At 34.7% G+C, this 20,274-nt stretch overlaps 1 protein-coding gene across 2 annotated transcripts in view; it reads left to right on the top strand.

Moving 5' to 3' along the window:
- EDIL3 (EGF like repeats and discoidin domains 3) overlaps positions 1–20,274 on the top strand; it is a 409,273-nt gene that overhangs the window by 315,897 nt on the left and 73,102 nt on the right. The gene's annotated exons all lie outside the window — the stretch shown is intronic.

The following is a 20,274-nucleotide window of genomic DNA, read 5'->3' as shown; positions in this document are numbered from 1 at the left end:
CTATTACCTCAGGATAAAGTCGGGTTCTTTAATATAACCTAAAAGTGCATGATTTGGCCCTATTCCCTATTACCTTTTTAGTTTTTCTAAATTTGCTTCAGTTTTTCAGACCAAACACTATCACTGTCTTTCCATTCCTTTATAAATGTCCTCTTCCTAGAGGAAAACAATGGGGAAAGAACACCTCTGCCCAGAGAACCCCAAGCCTTTTATTGGTATAATCCTTCAGCTACCATGTGGGTATACATTCCTCTGGTGCATTCAAAGCAAGCCAACTCCATCCCACACCAGATTTGGCTTAAGTTCTCTCCTGTACACTACTGGGTCATCTATAATCATCTCAGAGCATTATCACACTATTATTGAAATTGTGTTTTCATGCTTCATTGTTTGCTCTAGGAGGGATGGGACCACATCTGTCTTTTTCACTTTATCAACTTGTTGTTCAGTCCCTAACTAAATACCTGTCACAATACCTGACACATGGTAGGCATTCAATAAATATGTGTTGAATGTATGAATGGATAAATGAATAGTTCAAAATACAATTGAATTTATTGATTTGGACATATACATTATAGAATTGTGATCCACAATTTAAGAGGCCAACTGCTAATATCCTCAAATTTCAAAAATAATATTTAAAAAGAAACTAAAAGCTCATACTAAAGATCTGACCTTCATAATACAGGAACTAAATTATTATAGTACATAACTTTTATGAATTTTTAAGTTCTTAATTTGAGGAATCCATGGAAACATTTTTTCCCCGATTTGTTAGAATTGAATGGTAAAGTTAAACTTGCTCTTTGTTGCCGTATAATATTTTTTAAATTGGAAATATTCCAGTCATGCCTCAGTTTATTTATTTTTTTATATTTTATTGATTTTTTACAAAGAGGAAGGGAGAGAGATAGAGAGTTAGAAACATCGATGAGAGAGAAACATCAATCAGCTGCCTCCTGCACACCTCCTACTGGGGATGTGCCCACAACCCAGGTACATGCCCTTGACCGGAATCGAACCTGGGACCTTTCAGTCCACAGGCCGACACTCTATCCACTGAGCCAAACTGGTTTCGGCTCAGTTTAAATATCGTTTTTGAGTCATAATGCCATGTGGAATATTCCAAAATATTTTACACTATAACTAACTCAGGCTGGTAGGCTCTAGAAATATCCATATGAAGGAGTTGTCAATGGCACATTTCTTTAGAAAGATAAAACTAAACAAATATTTTTTACATGAATCAGGGTGTACTCTTCAATGCAAACCTCCATCCGTCACATTTTTTTAGGATGTCTTTTCAACTGTCTTCTTAAAGTCACTTGCATGCTGACATTGATTTATTCTGTTGGTGACAAATTTTTCTGTCAACTCAAGGCCCAGCTCTTACAGTACATGTCCATTTTTTGCTGTGTGAAAACATATTCAGAATCTTGAAGGCAGGGTAAATTGACATCTTTACTTATACTTATTTTTTTTTCTTTTTTCACATCAAGAAAATGCTCAAGAATTATTACTATTTTTAGTATTTTCTCATCAGAAGAATAAAATCTGTTCAACTATATATTGCCATGGCTGTTAGTGTCTTTGTTGAAAATAAGATTAACATTTTTATAGATATTGGACAGGATGAGTTTGTTTTTAAATTGTTTATATAGAGTCAATTTTTTATCCTCATTTGAGGCTTCTGAATTTATGAAGTTTAGTTCTGTTTTTAACCTAAGCTGCATCAATTCTGGGTAATAGCTCTTCTGAAGAGAAACCATGTCTCTCATTTAAATTTCTCTCCTTCACTATCAATCTTCTGCTTATTGATTGTTTAAGAACTTTCCTTTATATACCAGCTATATATAACCCTCTGATGATGAGTTTTATTTCAGTTTATAGGTGTTCCCAAAATTTATTCAATAGATAATGTGGAAATACAATTGTTCTAAAGAAAACCCCAAAATATTTTTAAGGAATTCTTGTGTATTCAAATATCACTTTAACATTTTATTCCTCTTATTACTCTGTTGTTGTTTCCAGTGCTTCTATAAGGGCAAACTATCAGATGCTTCTTAAGCAAGTGTTCTTGTATCACTTTTCATAAGTGATCTTACCTACCTGATTAGTAGCTTCCATGAGCTATTGTTTATCATGAAATCATTATGCTATTTCTTTATAAACATGGCAAAAATGTGTTAAGTCCACAGGCAACAGTAAATAAGAGGCATTTTTTTCACACCTCTGAAAAACTGTTTCATCGCTTTGATGTGTTTGCTGTTCTCCAATATTTTGAGCAAGGAGCCCTACTAGTGTGTTTTTCAAAAACACAGAGGATGTTTTGGTATGTGTGTGTGATTTTTGTTTGTTTTTTGTTAAATTACAGTTTCAGCCTTAAAAAACAACAACAACTTACAGCTAAGTTGAAAGATCATAAGCCAATTATTCCTGACTGATAGCTGAACATTTCTAACATATGGCTGGACTAAATTTTAATCCCTGTTATAAAATAAAGTAACATTAAAGTAACAAAAAACAGACATTTTGTTGGATTTTACGTTTAATTAAAGAAGACAAATGAAGAAGCACATAGAAGGTACCCAGCAACAGGTAGCTCCCACCTTTCTCTTTCCTATGGCTTGTGAAACCTTAGGAGAATATGACCTGACACCACCAATTTTAATCACGAATGAAGATCTGCATACATATTCTTTGCTTCTTTCAAAAGGGAATTTTTAATAAAACTATGAAAGATAAAGTAATATATTGGTAGATCAGTCACAGACTGTGAGAAGTGTTGATAAATTATATAAATTTGCATTGGCAAACAAAAATTTTTAATTTTTTATATAGGTGAAATTATATTTTTCAAATTCTTTACCCCAATGGGAATAGTAGTAATATTATTAATAACTTAAAATGAGCTTTATATGTTACTTGGTAATGTTCTCTACTGAAACAATATTCTTATTAGAAAGTTTATGTGTTTTATGTCCATGTTCAGTTGCTTTCAATACACTGAGTAAATTCCCTTGGTATTTATACTCATATTATACAAACTGATTAAAATGCAGCATAAAATTGTGGTGTTTAACAACATTATATCAGGGGTAGTATACTGATGATAATCTTACTAATTGTGAAGAAATATTTTGGTATAGTAGATGCAAGTAAACAATGAACAATCTGCAAGAATTAACTTGGATTGACTAACCAACTTTAAAAAAAAAATCTTATGATTAAAGACTGTAAATTATCTTACATTGAATATGCTCTGTGTGTATTCATTGCATTATAGTGGTAATTCATCCTCTATAATTGAATCTATTGAAAGTTTTTTTCAGATTTCACAAAAGGGAAGCACAATACAAGTGAAAATGTCACAATGTCACCTAGTAAATGACCTTTTGGTCTATTTCATGAAACAATTGCTAATTTAAGTTAGTCGGTATAGTATTTCATCCAAATTAGTCAAATTAATTGAGTTGTTAAAGTGCACATTTTAGTGTTGACCTTTTTCAGAATTGCAGCTAACCCTTCACAACTTCATTTCAATACTAATTTTGTGGAAATGTGCAAAAAGCAATTGAATTTGAGTTTTCTAATTAAATAAGCCGTATTTAGTTCATTTTAGATTTTTAACAGGGCATATTTTAGCCATAAAATTCATAACTTCTTTAAAAACATTAACTTATCTTGTCTTCTGCACAATTTATTTACATTAGAATTAAAGGGAAAAAAATTTCAAGGATCAAGGGTCCCTCAATATGAAGGAATAGTCTGATTTCCAGGTCACTCTTCCAAAATTTCAAATACAGTAAACAGCAAGCCTACATGAAGGGTTCAGTTATAAAGCCGATCTGAAAGAGATAAGTAATGTCTTTATTTTGTCTGATTATGAAACAGTTTCCATCCTTCATAATGTTAATATATGTTGAAGCATATGAAGTGAATCAAAGGATGTCCATACCTTGCTTGTATTGTAAATCATCTTTAAATTTTTATAATTTTATGGTATCAAAGGGAATCTCCACTATCCAAATACAAAAAAAACTAATGAGCAAAGCAAAATTGAGTAGGATATGTATACAGAGAGTACTTGGAGAGCAAACCATCAGTATACTATGCAGCCAGGATCAATGTACTATGCTGAGTGCAGGACAAAGTCCAACAATCTGGTTTTGAGGGCTGACGACTTACATTAATATTCTGGGACTCAGTTTTTTCTCTTTTTCCTCTAAAATGTGGATATTACAAAGATGATAACCTCCCAGGCAACCTTCCTCTTTTAAACTCTCATACCACTAGGATTCTAATATCTAAAGGATGATTGACCCAATTTCAATGTAATAAAAAAATTATCAGGCTCTCCAGCTAATTTCTGGTAAAGTTAACAAAAACAAAAAAAGGCATCATATAACTTAATGAGTGTTACAGGTATAGCCACCTAACCTCAAAATTAATCTTCTAAAAAGTTAACTTTTATATCATTCGTAGTTTATCTATTTACTCCCCAAAATATTGCTCTTCCCTTTTCACTCATTTTGAGTCATTTTTTTGGTTAGCACTCTCTATAAATAGCTTTTTAAAAACCCATTCCCTTAGAAAAAAGCATCTATAATAATAAAAGCACAATATGCTAATTAGAACAGATGTCCTTTGGGATGATTTTCCGGACAAAGCTGGGGCTGCGAGGGAAGCCTGGGTCCCGGGTGCCTGCTGGTGGCCGGAGTGAAGCTGGTACTGGCAGCCAGGGGAAGGAAGGCCTATTCTTGTATGAATTTCGTGCATCAGACCTCTAGTAATATATGTTAACCCATTATGAAGTACTAATACTCTAGAATTTACATATAGCACATCGTGGAAAATACACAAAGCAGTAGCTTCTGGTGTAGATTAAATTAAGCACGTGGTGCAGCTTTGGAAAGGCTAGCTTCAAAGGTACATAAAAATTAGATGGAGGCTTTGTGGTTTAAAGGTTATGTAAGTGACTTTATAATTTTTAAAACAAATATTTTTGAGGCACCTGTTGTAGCAAAATGCAATGCCAGGTGCAAGGAACTGAAAGATATATTTGGCACTATCTGTCTGCATGTATGATTACTGATGCCTTAATTGTCATGGATTCAATATTCCAAAAGAAATAAAAAGAAATATGGGAAGATGGATGCTTCTTCTTAGAAGCAGTATCTGAAACCATTGAAAAACTGAACAGCAGGACTTACAAGAATTGTATGTGCACAGCAGATCCATTCATGTTTTTTTTATGATAATGGGAATTAAATGACTTCTGAGTCCCTTGTTTGCAAATAAATTTTAATTTATGACGTATTAGTTATCTTTGTATTAGTGAAATACAGTTATAAGAATGACAACCATTCTCCTCTAAAAATATGAGCTGAAAATATGCCAATGGGTAAAATTCAGAGCTAAGGAATACAGTTTCAAATAAGAGCATCTGTAAAGGCTTTCAGATAAAATGGGAATCAACTTTCACCGGTGAACTCATTTTATCTTGAAAGCAGCACTCTCAGTGACTAAATTATGTCTGTTTCATGAGGCTACAGAGAGTCTGACGCATTTATAAAGATTTCACAGCCAATCAGCAGTAGAGGGGGAAACACACCAGGAAGCGCATATGACGATGTTTACTACACTATTTCGTAGACTATTTGTGAGTGAGGTGACTCCCTTTTTATAGATGTTCATTGGACTAGGAAGCCCTTCTAGTGCTGACCAGCATAGAACTGGCCATGCCTGTCATGGAGGAGAGCTTCTGGTACAGCTGTGGCTCCTGCCTGCCCTCTAGGTTTGTGGTTCCCACTATAAACATTGTATAACCCTTTCATTGTTACTGAACACTGAACACAAGTTAAATATTTGGAAAATGCAATTTCTAAAAAAAAAAAAAGTTGATAGGATGGAAATTCTAATTTTTTTCTTCCTACAACTGGATGGCTTGTTCCTTGGGCACATATCACATTTTAAAGAACACTGCTCTCCACAACAGTCTTTTTACTTATTTATTTTATTTTTTTTTTAATGTGTTTTTGTTTATTTCAGAGAGAGGAGGGGAGAGGGAGAGAGAGAGATAGAAACATCAATAATGAGAGAGAATTATTGATCGTCTGCCTGCTGCATGTCCCCTACTGGGGATCGAACTCACAACCTGGGAATGTGCCCCAAGCAGGAATCAAACTGTGACCTCCTGAATCATGGGTCAACACTCAACCATTGAACCACACTGGCCAGGCTCCCCAATAATCTTGATCAATTAAGCTCACCTAGTCCAAGATCTTTGGTGTATCCTAGAGACTGTGTCATTTTTTCTTTAAAGCCAGTAATGATATGATGGGTAGATCATCCGGGTTTTATTTAATCATTAAGATATCTCTTATTTATTTGCTAGCTAATGTGAACATAAAATAAATGTTCTTATCGCAAATATTGCATTTATTTTCTCTTACACTTTTAAAATAGCATTTATGTGGGAAAAGATGGCTCGTGAAGTGAATTTCAAATCTCTAGTGTCTTAGTTTTATGCTGCTATTATAGTGCACTGCCATAGTATGTCTCCTGGAAAGTGTAGGTCCACTTAACCATGCCCATTTCTCTATTAACATTTGGTTAGAATCTTCTCTGAGATCCTTTAAGATGTGCCTAAGGACATATCTGCCTACAGCTCCCAATTAATTACTTTCTGGAATTAGTGTATATTTTAGAGAAAAATAGATATAAATTTCCTTTGGTAGGGTGGACTGTGGCCTCAGTATCAAAACCAAACAGAGTTTTCACTTAACTCATGGTGCAGGCTCCTTGCCCAGGCCTGTCAAGATAGCTGATGCTGCTCCCTCCCTGTGACCTACTTCACTCTCCTTGAGTTTCTGACTGTCCTCTTGTGCCCTCTTCTCTTTCCTGGATCCTTGCTGTTTGATTTATTCACCCTTTGACCTTGCATTCCAGCCTCAGCCTGCCCTCTGAAAGTTAAGTACCTGTTTATAATCAGCTCACCAGATGATTACCTGCTTCTCAATACACCTATGTCTAGCTTGTTACTGTAGCTGGACTAAACCTCAGCTGTCTTGGTTCCTGGTCCTGACACTCACAGTTTCTACTTTTTCAGATGCTCATTTCCTTTAGATATTGCTACTACCAGAATTCAGTCCTCCAGACTACAGAGCCAGAGTTTCCAAAAGGTCCTCTCTTTCTCATTTGATTATGAAATGATAAAGTTAGCATGACATCGCTCTTTCATCCTTAAAATTCAGAAATCTAAAACAAATTAGGTTTCCTTTCTCCTCAAATTATCAAGTTATCACCATTCCCCAAAATGTGCCCTGAAGAACATCTCTTCCATTAAGAATCCTATAGGGCTCTAACCGGTTTGGCTCAGTGGATAGAGCATCGGCCTGCGGACTGAAGGGTCCCAGGTTCGATTCCGGCCAAGGGCATGTACCTTGGTTGCAGGCACATCCCCAGTAGGGGGTGTGCAGGAGGCAGCTGATCGATGTTTCTCTCTCATCGATGTTTCTAACTCTCTATCCCTCTCCCTTCCTCTCTGTAAAAAATCAATAAAATATATTTTAAAAAAAAGAATCCTAAAGGAAAGAGATTTGTTTTATTTAATGATTTTCAAACTTATTTTGTCACAGAGTGTGTTTTTTTAAATAACTATCTTAACATCCGTAGGAACTACTTGAGAATAGTTTGTATTAATCTAATTATATTTCTGTAGCACTATTTTTTTCTCAAAGGGTTTTCTGATAATTTTCACTGTATCTTTATAATAATCTGGGTACATATAATTATTTGTGTAAAGTATTCTGTCTCAAAACATATAAAACACAATCTACAGAGGTCCTATGACTTAATCCTATAAATATCAGAACTGCATCCAAAAATTGTTTCTCTATTTTCCACTGAGTGCCACTTTTCATGACTCTTTGCATCTGACATCTTATATACATCATGTAGAATGAATCTAACCTTAACAGTCTTTTTTAAATCAAATTTTTATGATTTTTTTTTCCGTACAGCGTACAGCAAAATATATGCAAAATATGTGTATTTGGAAATACTTTTTTTCAGTTCACTGCATTTCCTATTTTTGTGCTAGACCTATTCGATATCACAAACAATTTTATCAATTCTATGTCTATAGCTGCACAAGTCAAGCATTTAAAATTGCCTAAATGAGTTCAAAGTTTTATTTCAATTTCATCTTCAGTAAGAATGTTGCACATAAGCTGAAGTTAGTACCTGAAGAATAGTAAACCCATGTCATGAATAAAATGGGCTCTATTCATTGAAATTTCTGAGCAAAGAAAGTAACATGTGAAGTTTTATCTGTTAAAAAATAGTTCCTACGAGTTAAAGGACTTTGCTAAAGAAGTTTACATCAGTATACAAACATTTATTCATCACTCTAATGGGAAAAAAGTCCTCATTTGTGGAAAAATACACTTGATAATTTTCTTTAAAACTGTTTTCCTCTACTTAAAATGACAGAGGATATCATTAAAAAACTTACATTTTTAAATATTTAAATTATAAAGTGTTTGTCCTGCAAATGTTTATACACTTTTTAAAAAATATATTTTATTGATTTTTTACAGAGAGGAAGGGAGAGAGATAAAGAGTTAGAAACATTGATGAGAGAGAAACATCGATCAACTGCCTCCTGCTCATCTCCTACTGGGGATGTGCCCGCAACCCAGGTACATGCCCTTGACCGGAATCGAACCTGGGACCTTTCAGGCCACAGGCCAATGTTCTATCCACTGAGCCAAACCAGTTTCAGCTGTTTATACATTTTGGCTTTGCCTTTTCTATGTTCGTAGTGTCAAGTTCTCTCCATTAATTCTGAGAGAGGATTTTGTAATTGACATGCAGTAAATTTGAGTGTAGAATTAATATTAGGATGTTTTACAGTAAAATGGAACTCTAAACATGAGGAATAGCCATTTTTAGCATTCTCTGCTGTTGAGCCACAGGAACTTGGAACTATGAAAGCATCATTATTTTATAAATACGTTCCTTGCAGGTATTTCTCACTGAAGAAGTCAGACAGACTATAATCTTATTGATAGTATGATTTCTGTGATCCCAGACATTTCTTATTGTACCTGCTCAGTGATTTTTGATAGAAAAAAAACTTTAAAAGAGGCAACGTTATGTGTATCTATATATATTAATAGAATGGGTTCATGTGTCCATTTGTACTATTTTATTTATGCTGTTAGAAATATATAAAAAACATTTTTTTCTAAGGTTATCTATATATGAAAGAGAAAAAGCAAGAGGTATTCACCTATAGTCATTATTAATAAGCATCTATGTATATGATATTTTGTTCTATAGTTTTAAAATAAAAAATAGATTAAAGTTTTATAGAATGCATTCAGAATTGTATTGATTATCATTGTGGAAATGTGTATGATTATTATTACATTTTATATACAGCATAATTAGCAAAACCAAATATGGTTAGGCGAGCTTAAAGTAAATGAATAAAATAACAAAGGTAATTGAATAACTATTATTCCAGTTGAACCCTGAGTCACCTGTCTTCCCTCTCCCAACATCTCACCACTTATTTGAGGCTCAGCCTTTGTTTATTTCATGACAAGCACTGCAGATTTTAAACCCAAGCTATAGGATTTGATGGTCCTTCATGAGTACCCCAGGACCCATCTGTTCCCTTAGGCATCTGCCTGATGATATGGGAGGAGCAGAAAATGGATCTCAGAGTACCTTGGAATGTAACACTAATGCTACACCTATGTATGTTTCTACAGCTGCCTCTAAACTCTGTAATGGGACATAAGGGAAATTCTAAAAACAAAGCAGCTTTAAAGCCCTCAGTGGGGAAAAAAACACTCCACCAGCTGTTTGTACTTCTTGCATGTTGTTGTCAAATGAGACTCTGCTGGCATGGGCTGGCTGAAAATGCAGATTCCCCAATCCCATCCACATAGATAGATGCATTTTTTTTTGGATAGATAGCCTTGGATTCTTGCACAAGGTAAAGTTTGAGAGAAGAAAAATTGGTAATTTATGGCTTGACTGACAGACATATTCATTTAGAGGCAACCAATTTAATGGGGCTAGATTAGATATGTTGAATTGAAAATGATATGAGTCTGAATCTAATTGCAGTTTAGGAGTAGAGTATCAGGATGTTTCAAATTAAAGAAATGTCATATATGCAGACTTTAAAATTTTAGGTATATATTTGACCTTTTATTAAATAAATGAAACCAATAACAAATATTTAGTTTCTCCTAATTTTGTAAGAAATAAGGTATATTAAAGATACACATGTAGAACCAGATCTAAAATTTGAGAAAGAAGATCTGTGTCTCCAGTGTTCGCTGGCTAGGGACCATAGTGTGTGTGTGTGTGTGTGTGTGTGTGTGTGTGTGTGTGTGTGTGTATGTGTGTGTGTATGTGTGTGTGTGTGTGTGTATAGCATAAAGCTCTAGTATACACAATCGTGTATCAAAGGTTTTTGTTAATACGTCTTTTGATATGTGTAGCACCATAACAGATATTCCTAACAATCACCATGAGACACTATCAATTTCTGAAGTACCATTTGACTACATATTGTTAGTTACTCTTATTAATCCAAATAACCCAGTAACCAATGATGATTTAGTCAATAGATAATGGTTTTAATATATATTTAATTTGTAATTGTTCTGTATTATACCTATGTTCTAGATAAAAATATATTGGAAATCCAATAGTTTATTAACTCTCAAACAAATGTGCTTAAACTGACATCTACTTCAATATTGTTAATTCCTGTTTTGTGCTTAGAAAAAGAAGCTATTCTTTTGGCTTATCTGTGCATAGTGAATTTCTACAGATAAGATGAACCCTTTGTGATCCACACACAGAGTTGAGTGATAAACTGTAGAGGTCAGTCTCTTACAATAAATAGGAACTCAGTATAATATTTTCTATCATGGGAATGGATTGAAGTTGCCAGTGACTCTTAATGACATTTGGGATATTGTGTCTACAGTTTATAGAAATTGCCACTAGATGGCATTTAAGATCCTCAAAGTTTTTTTGGCTCTGAATTCATATTCTAGGAAACACCCAGTCTTCAGGATCTGAACTCAGTCTTGATTCCCCATATGCACTAGCTGTCTGACATTGAGGTTGGCATTGTCCTCCTGAGCATCAGTTTCTTCATCTTGGAAATGTAGTAAATGTCCACTCCACAGGCACAACCTGCCACATGGAGAGAGCTGCTCCCTGAGCATAATGTGAAAAAGAGAGTCCCAACATGCCTTGCAGTTATTTAAGCTTCATTCATGCTAACGGACCACATTTTTTCCATGTACCAGGTCACACTCACCAATAAGAGAAGCAGTCGAGGATGCCAAATATTTAAGAAAAATTAACAGCAAAAGACGCTAAGTTTTATAAAAGGCTATCCACTGATTATTTTGGGGGTTGTTTTTGTCCCTGGAGATTTGTGGGAACACAGTAATAGGAAACAGCATTCTGCCCATTATTCAGGTCTTGAAGAAATGCAAGTAGTAAATATAACACTTGATAAATTCTAAATATAAATAATGTCATGAATTGGGTTTAAATACAGAAAGTATAGAATCTCCTTAGGAAGTTTTATTCTTCAAGTTATTTTTTAATATACCAAAATCTGTTTATATGGGACATAAATATATTCATTTCCAAGGTAGGTTTTTAATGGCTTAAATAAGTACAAAACATATTAGAGAAATCTATCTTATTTCTTAGTATTTCCTTTGCAATTTTGAAAAGTTTGCCTACTTTTCAATATCTCCAAAATAGACTAGAAGCAAGTTATTTTCTGGTAAAAGTCAAATAATTCAGGCTTATTATTTTTCTGCTACATCCAAATGCACAAATAATCACAAAGAATATTGGGAAATGAACAGTATCATTAAACTAGCCAATTAATGCTAGTTAGAAGATAGCTCTATCCATGATCTTCGAGTTTCAATCGCATTGTGATATTATGATACTAATGTGTCCAGAATGTGAAACATACATATCTCAGTATGTTAAATTAGAGTTTGTTTTTTACATGGGAATTTAATTACAACATTTTAGACTACAAAGTATTGAATCTATCCCATGAGTATATGATGCATTATTGGTATTGAAGAGACGAAGTATAGAAGATTATATTATTATTCAAAAGATTTGCCGCAGCTACTCCCTACAGTTCTCCCTTCTGAAAGAGGACAAACCTTCTCACCAACTGACTTCACACTTTGCCATGTGACTTAGGTTGGCCAATGAATGTGAGTAACATGATGCTCCTCTTCTGAGGGGAAAATTTTGGAAGGAGGAAAAACAGATAGCTGGAACTGATTTACATTATAAAACCAGGCCCAGGAGCAAGTCACTGTCATGTATATTAATCTGACAGCTTCAGCAGACACCTGAAGCCAAAAGCAGCAAATTCTTTAAATGTCTGGAAACCAGAGCATAGAGAATGTACAAAATAAGAATAATAGTATTTACTAATTTATAGGGCTGTTCTAAACTTCATATTATATAATGCAGGTGTAGCACTTAGCAAAATGCCTTGTTTATAGTGAACCTTCATTAAATAGCTAATGGGAAGGAGAATGATGAGAGTGGTAATTTAGTAGTGCAACTCTGGACCTCACCCAATGTAGAATTAATAAGAACTGGATGAGAAAGCAAACATTTTATATTATTAACAATAACAATTGCACATAATTAGTTGACTTTGCAAATAATGCCTCAACAGAGGTTGCAGACCAGTAGCCATGGGCTGCATTCATACTCAGGCCGGATTCTTTCAGACAGCACATGGTGATGTTAACTTTTAACTTGAATGACCTAAATGCGGCATATGTCCTTTCATTCACCACAATTCACCTCCCCCTTTTACCTTTTTGATCCAAACTTGTTATTTGATATGTTGCCTATAGGCCTGTGAAGATGTAGAGTTTGTTCAAAATGAGCAAAAGTATTTTTATTGTAGTTAATTTTAAAATCAGAACTTCAAAGAAGACATAGTCCCCCAGCTTTAGTTCAGTCTTGAGATGTGACTTAGAGAATATAAAGCTCTTTAATTAATTCATAATTCGCTCCCGTCATTTTGTCCACTTTCAAAGCATAGGGCAGAGAGGGAGGTAGAGTTGCCAAATGGCTGAAGAGCTGAAGCTGAGGGCTTGGGCCTGGGGGTTGCTGCAGAGCTTTGCTCAGTTATGGAAAGTGACTGTGTAGCTCAGGTAAGGAGAAAAGCAAAGAATGATAGGTTAAACTTAATGATCAGGCAAATAATTGTGATGAAAATACAAACACACACACAATAGTTCATGTGCTAGCCAAGAATGGGCCCAGTGGCTAGAACACCATTGGTGGCAATTTTGTAGTCTGAGTCTAATAGGAGTAAATGTTCATTAAGAGAGATGTATCCTGAACAGGACCTCAGCTGTGGAGCCACCCTTTGAGGAGCAGAACTAGTTCAGGATCATGAGTGAGTGGCACAGAAGCTTACTCACTGACTTGAGCTAGCCTGACACTGGGAGCTGGCGTGTGAGAGCCCAGTGGAGAGAAACAAGGGAACATCACAGACCAGCAATAAGAGTGAGTTTTGGGCACGCATCCCTCAGGGTGTATGTCTGCAGAAAAGGCCCTCCTCTGAGTAGACCAGTGATTCCAGGGCCCTTAGTGAGCAGAACCCAGGAAGCTTTCCATGAAGGTCTCGCCCTTTCAGCTGAGTACCCTATGCAGGATACACACTGTACATAGAGTGACACACTGCAAATCTGAGGCGACCTGGCGGATAATGGAAAGAGGAGCCTCCTGCTTCAAGTTAGATGCAATCTCTTTTTCATTGAGATGGGGTTCAGCTACGGGATCTGGGGAAAGCGGAGTCATATACATTTGGCTTAGCCAAGCTTCTCTGTTAAAGACGATCTTATACTGAAAAGCAGAGACTAAAAATCAGGAGAAAGAAGCAGTTTAATATAAGTGAAGAAACTGTTAGCTATCAAGCAACTCTAAATAAGAAAAACAGAACTCAGGTTTTACAATTTTGCAATTGCATTTTACTAAAATTTAACTCCCTCAGTGGCTTTTAGAGTTACCTCTAATCAATGCCCAATTCATGACCCTTTAAAATCGCTACCTAAGATTTCTTGGCCTAGGCAATCAGATATCTGATGACAAAGAAACGTGTTAAAGTGAGGTGTTTAGAAAGGCTAACCTTACAGTGTGCAAAGGCGTAGAGTTTTTGTCTATGCTCCTAACGTATGGTAAACTCCTTGGCAGATTATCTGCCTTTTCTGGAGCCCAGTTTCCTTATTTTTAAAGTTGATGGGATATCATTACACAAATGGAAATATAAATGCCTGTGTTTCTTGATACCTGCTAGGTATCCAGAGAATGTTTGGTGCCCACGGTTGAGCCTTAAGATCTTAGCTGATCCAGACAGAAGCCTCTTTAGTGAGAAGCACAGATGCGACTGCACTGCATCTACACATACCTACACTCGAGCCACATGTTGTTTTCTCTTTGCCATCCTTGGAAAGACAGGGCTGCTGGGTATTTCACAGTATCATCAGAACCTTCAGTTCAGGTTACTCAGGAGGGAAGGGAATGAAGAATGACCATTGGTTCTCATTTCAATAATCTTTATCATGCTATATTCTATGAGGTTGTTTTTTTTTAATGCACATTTTTTGCAGTATTACTCAGTATCACCCACTTGTTCAGCAGATATTTATTGAATGAATCCTAGGTCCACATTTTGGGGATTTAGAGGTAAAGAAAAAAGACAGGTTCCTGCTCTTATGATGTTTATTGCGCATAAAGACAGAGCTACAAACAAGAAATAAAAGAAAAGAAAGATTCTAGGAAAATAGAAGACTCCATTAGAATATATAGTAGAGATCTAATCTAGGCATCAGGTAAGGTGTCCTGTGAAAGTGATATTTGAGCAGAGACCTGTAATATAAGCAGGAGTTAGTGTCTGCAAATAGGAGTAGGGAGGTGGAATAAAAAGAATGTTTCTGAAAGAACAGTATGTGTAGTCCTTGAGATAAAAAGATGCATGGCATAACAGAGAAACTGGAAAAAAAGTTAAGTTCCTGGTGATATGATTGAAACTTTAGGTACATTACTCAATATACTCTCTGCATAAAATTTTAAATAAAGTGATAGCATAATAGTAAAATGCAATTTAGGATGTTTAATGGAATAGTTCTATCAAGGAATGATCCCATTCTAAGAAGTATTCACATAAATATTTATAATGAATTAAATTCTAGGGGATCATCACTATTTAACTGGTTTTATTTCTTGATTCTCTAGCTAAGAAAAGTTGAAAACACATTTAATATTAAAACTGAAAAGTTTCTATAATAAGAGTACAAAGAAGAGAAATGAGAAAGCTGAATTGATCAGCAGGACTTTTGCTGAGATTTGCTCATTATATCAACACATGAGGTGAACTCTGCTCCCTGTTGCCCCTAAAGTTTCTTTAAGTCTAGAATAAAAAAGCTTTATTTATAGAGATGCTCAAATGAATTATGTTTACCTATAGCTAATATGAGTGTGAATTCTCATGTGGGATTCTGTTTAATCATTCCTAAGGTCATATTGGTTTGAAAAATTTATTCTAATTGTGTAAGACCAATGTAAGAAACATCAGTATGGTCTTACAGTCTATGATTTTTTAAAAAAATCAATGTTACAGAAAAATTAAAATAAATTATTATAACATCTGTCTTCCAAAAGTTCAAGTAGTGAGAGGGATCACTCCCTCAGACCTGCCGGACTTACAAGTGATGTGGCCGGTCTGATCGAAGCTGTAGAAGACTTTGTCTTCTGAGAATTTATTGACTGGTGAGGATATGAAATACCAGAATAGATTCCAATGACTGGTTCAAAATTTAGCTCTGCTTATTACTATCTTTATTAGTGGGGCAAATGAATTCACCATCCCAGGGCTTCCCATCTTCAAAATGATGCCAAACTTACCTCAAGGGATTTTTGTGAAGGTTAAATGAGAGGACGTCTATGAAAGTTGTTACTATATATACTGCCTGGTACATAAGCAGAGCCTTTCCCCATGTAGATACAGGAGGCAAAATTATAGTAAGCCCATTCGAGGTAGGTTGAAAGCATGTTTGCTTTTTGTGGAGTCTACCATGTAGGGTTGATTATGACGTGGTGATGGTTATTATGACTGTAGTAAAGGAGGACTAGCCTGTGGGCTGATCAAATTTTCTCCATCACGTCCAGAATGACCTGATCAATAATTCCCACTAAAATGTGGAAAAAAGTTTAAAACACTGAGGACAACAACATATCTTTGGGTCTTTGAGAAAAATCAAAGCTTAGTTTAATTTTTTTAACCAAAAATGAGAAATGGGAAACAAGTGTCATTCTTTTCTCAATGAAATGATTGCGTCTAATTTTGTTGCCTGCATCTGTGTTTGTGTTTAATGGCAAGCATAATTATGCACCTGCAATGTGCAGCTCTTCTAATTTTAGTAAAATTGATTCAACTATTTAGAAAATGCATAACCAATTACTCTTTTAAAATGAAATTAAATTAAATTTAAATGCTGAAGTCTTTTAACTATCTATCAAATTTCCGGCCTTCTACTTTAATGCAGTAGCTGCACTCAGCTTTTGTGTCTAACAGTAGAGCCTGGCATCTTTCCAGTGAGTTCAGAGTCTTGGCCTGCATTCTGCTGGGTCACAGTGGATACCAGCCAGCTGATGCCCCCTCTTCCGGAAGAGCTTCCCCTCCAGATAGGACATGCAGGGAGAAAGGGAATTTTTGTTCTTGTGTTAGAAAGATAGCTGTGGTGATTAGGAGAGCAGGCCCCTTTGTCTGGCTACTGTGTTAAAATGCAGTTCCAGTTCAACTCAGAGTCCAGATCACTAAGTTAGTACATCCCACAGAGAGTACAGTGGTCTAGAGGCAGCTGCTGGTTCACAGGAAAGTCTACCAGAACTCTAGACACACTAGATCTCTTTTTAAAATTTTTTCCCAAACCTTACTTTCCTACCTGTTGCATGGCAACTGTTAATATTTTAATATAATTGAATTATATAAATTTTCTAATTTGCTGTAGATCCATTTTAAATAATATAAAGAAAGAAAGTATGGAAAAGATGAAGAAAAAAGCTACTATTGGTCAAGTGATTTGATTTTTCATATGCAAAATTGGGTTTAGTCAGGAAATAATAAGTTTAAATGAGTCACTAAAATAGCAAGGGTGCAATGAGAAGAAGATGGAAAAGAAAGTATAGAAATTAGGAGTTCTCTCTCCAGAGAAGCATCCTACACCAGAATAGTGGATCAGAGAAGCAAATCATGTAAAAAGAACCTAAGGGTAAAGTCTTGGCAAGTCCCTGATGGGTACACGCGTTGGGACTAATACCCTACAAGACCTGAAAATATGACCTTTGGAACCAAGGAGCTGTTTTAACCAGAGAGTTCTGAACTTCAACCACATCTAGTGTCTTGGCTTTCTCCAGTGAGCATGCTGGAGACCAGACCCCTTTTCTTAGCTCGCCTGAGCATTTTCAAAACTTACATGTAAATGTCTTCTCAAACATTCACCTAGTTTTCTTAGAGCACATTTCAAAATAGTTTTTCAGATGAGAAATAAAACTGCATATATCTGGCAGCAAACAGTGTCATATATATTTTATATATATATATTGTATATATGTAATATATGTATATATTAAAGTGTAGGGCATTTAAAAATTCCCATTAATAATCACTAAATCGCAAATTACTGTAGCAGTGGTCAAAGATCATTTTGATATTTTTTCTTCTTTCTTCTGGAAATTTTCCTGGCTAGTTCATGAGTACATGAAAATACAGGCTTTCTTTTCAAATTATTATTGGCATTAGTAAAATTTTTTCTATGTCTACATAAGCTGTGTAACTCAGAAGTATAAAGCAAATATTTCAAAAACTCTGACTAAATAATATTCAGTTTTCAAAAAGGAATATGTAGACTCAAATTCCTCTTATATTTGCTCAATATTCCAGTTCCCTAACCTGAAATTCAATTTGCCTTTTTTCCTATAAGAATATATATATTTCATGCAGAATTCTCAAATTAATCAAAAGTACCAATTGTCAAATAAGATATATCAGTTCTATATTTTAATAATTATAATTTAAAATGAGTTCTAATGTTAAACTTAGTATATAATTTTTCTATTTAACTGTCTGAATTTTTAATGAAATGTCATATAGATATGTTGTGAAGGCCAAACGTATTTTAAAGGTTATGCCAGGGAATTATAAGAATTGGCTTTCTAATTATGTTCAGTATGGAACAAAATGTTAATTGATCTTATTGGAGTGGTCCTCTTAAAGGTTTTTGTTTTAATTAAACAGTAGTTGTATTTAATCCATTTCAGATAAAACTTTATTTTTAATTAAATAGGGAAGCCATTTAAGCAATCTTACATGAGTCATTTTCTGAGAAGCTCTTTCATAAGAAAAAGGAAACACTGATTTCTCCATATGTAAAGAACAGTATGCTTTTCAAATACTACTTTGCATTTCTCTCTATTATGTTTCAGTGGGCATGTGAACAAACTTCAATGAGATTTTATGCTAATAATTCCAGCAAACTTAAAATTATAACTGAAATTCCCCTGTAATATTTTTAAGTTTTTGAAAAGGCTTTTGTGTCATTCTTAGTTAGAACTTGTCTGCTAATAAGTAATGGATAAGTAGAATTTCCAACTAAACAACAACTCCAAAATAGTTTCCAGACTTTTGCCTAAAAATGCATTTTGCTAAAATAAAAATTGTTTATTAAGTTATCTTCTCTACTTTAGCAAAATTGCCGTAATGCAAAAACAACCAATCAAAACTTGACTTGGAGTGGTAAACTCACAATACAATATACAGATGGTATATTATAGAATTGAATACCTAAAACTTGTATCATTTTATTAATTAATGTCACCCCAATAAATTTAATAAAAATAAACAAAAAAACTTGACAATAATATGTCAAAAAAAGCATTTCATATAAAACAAATAACTTTGTAAATTACTGTTGTGGGTTGAATTAAGTCCCCCCCCCCCCCTGCAAATTCATATGTTGAAGTTCTAACCTCCAATACCTTAGAATGTGACTATATTTGGAGATAGAATATCTGAAGAAGTATTGAAGTGAAATGAGGCCACATGTGTAAGCCCTGATCAGATACTATTGGTGTCCTTGTAAGGTGAGGAAATTAGGACACAGACATATACAAAGGGAAGACTTTGAAAATACAGGGAACAGTCAACCATCTACCCACATCTTGATTTCGGACTGACAGCCTCTAGAACTATGAAAAAATAATTTTCTGTTGTTGATGCCAACTAGTCTGTGGTACTTTGTCATGGCCACTCTAGAAAACTCATCTAATGACTGAGTGTAGTCAGTCTGTGACAGGTGTTTATTAAGTGAGAAGACCTGAGAGAAGGAGAGCGCACTGTTGGGGCGGTGTGAGAAGCTCCGGGAAGGCACAGTCAGGAGGAGAGAGGTGCAGGCTGCCACAGCTCATTCTCCTCTGATTCTGCTGCTCCAGAAATCACAGTGGTATTCTAGTGTTACTTTATGGAGGTAACCTGCAGAGAACAGAAAATGCTTCGTAGTTCATGGTGAAACCAAATCCTGGAAGCTGCAAATCACAACATTGTAACAGTCTATTAGGTGCTTCAAGATATATGTTTAAATTAATATTCTTTAAGCCCTTCTATATGATGAATATATAAATACAGACCTAAAAATAAACAAATATCTAGTTTGCATGCTCTCCTGTTATTTATCTTATCCCAGCTATATATTACAAAATTGCTTTGCTTAGATTACATTTAGAACTCCTGATGCATCTATTCCTTAAGAAAAGACATTTAACCTCATTTATGATATTTGTGAAGTAGACTTTACAAGATTGAAAGTAAAAAAAAAATAGATAGATGGTTTGAACTTTGAAAGGTATATAATTAGTGTTTTAAGAACATTATTACTTACCTTTAGATATGCAAATATGTGTTAATTGTAAAGTATGTCACATACGATTTTTTAGATGCTTAAACAAAAAAGAAAAACATGAACTTTATACCATCAACTGTTTACCCACTGAAAACATTGTTTATCCTAATAATTGCATTATAGATTTAGAAAGGGACTTTAAGATCATCCTGATAAAAAACCAGACTCCATGAGTCAGACCTGATGTTTAGAATGTTTTCAATATAAC

The sequence above is a fragment of the Myotis myotis genome, unplaced genomic scaffold, assembly GCF_014108235.1.
Source record: "Myotis myotis isolate mMyoMyo1 unplaced genomic scaffold, mMyoMyo1.p scaffold_m19_p_5, whole genome shotgun sequence".
Lineage (NCBI taxonomy): Eukaryota > Metazoa > Chordata > Mammalia > Chiroptera > Vespertilionidae > Myotis > Myotis myotis.
The sequence above is the reverse complement of the archived record's forward strand: the minus strand, read 5'-3'. Positions and strand labels throughout refer to the sequence as shown.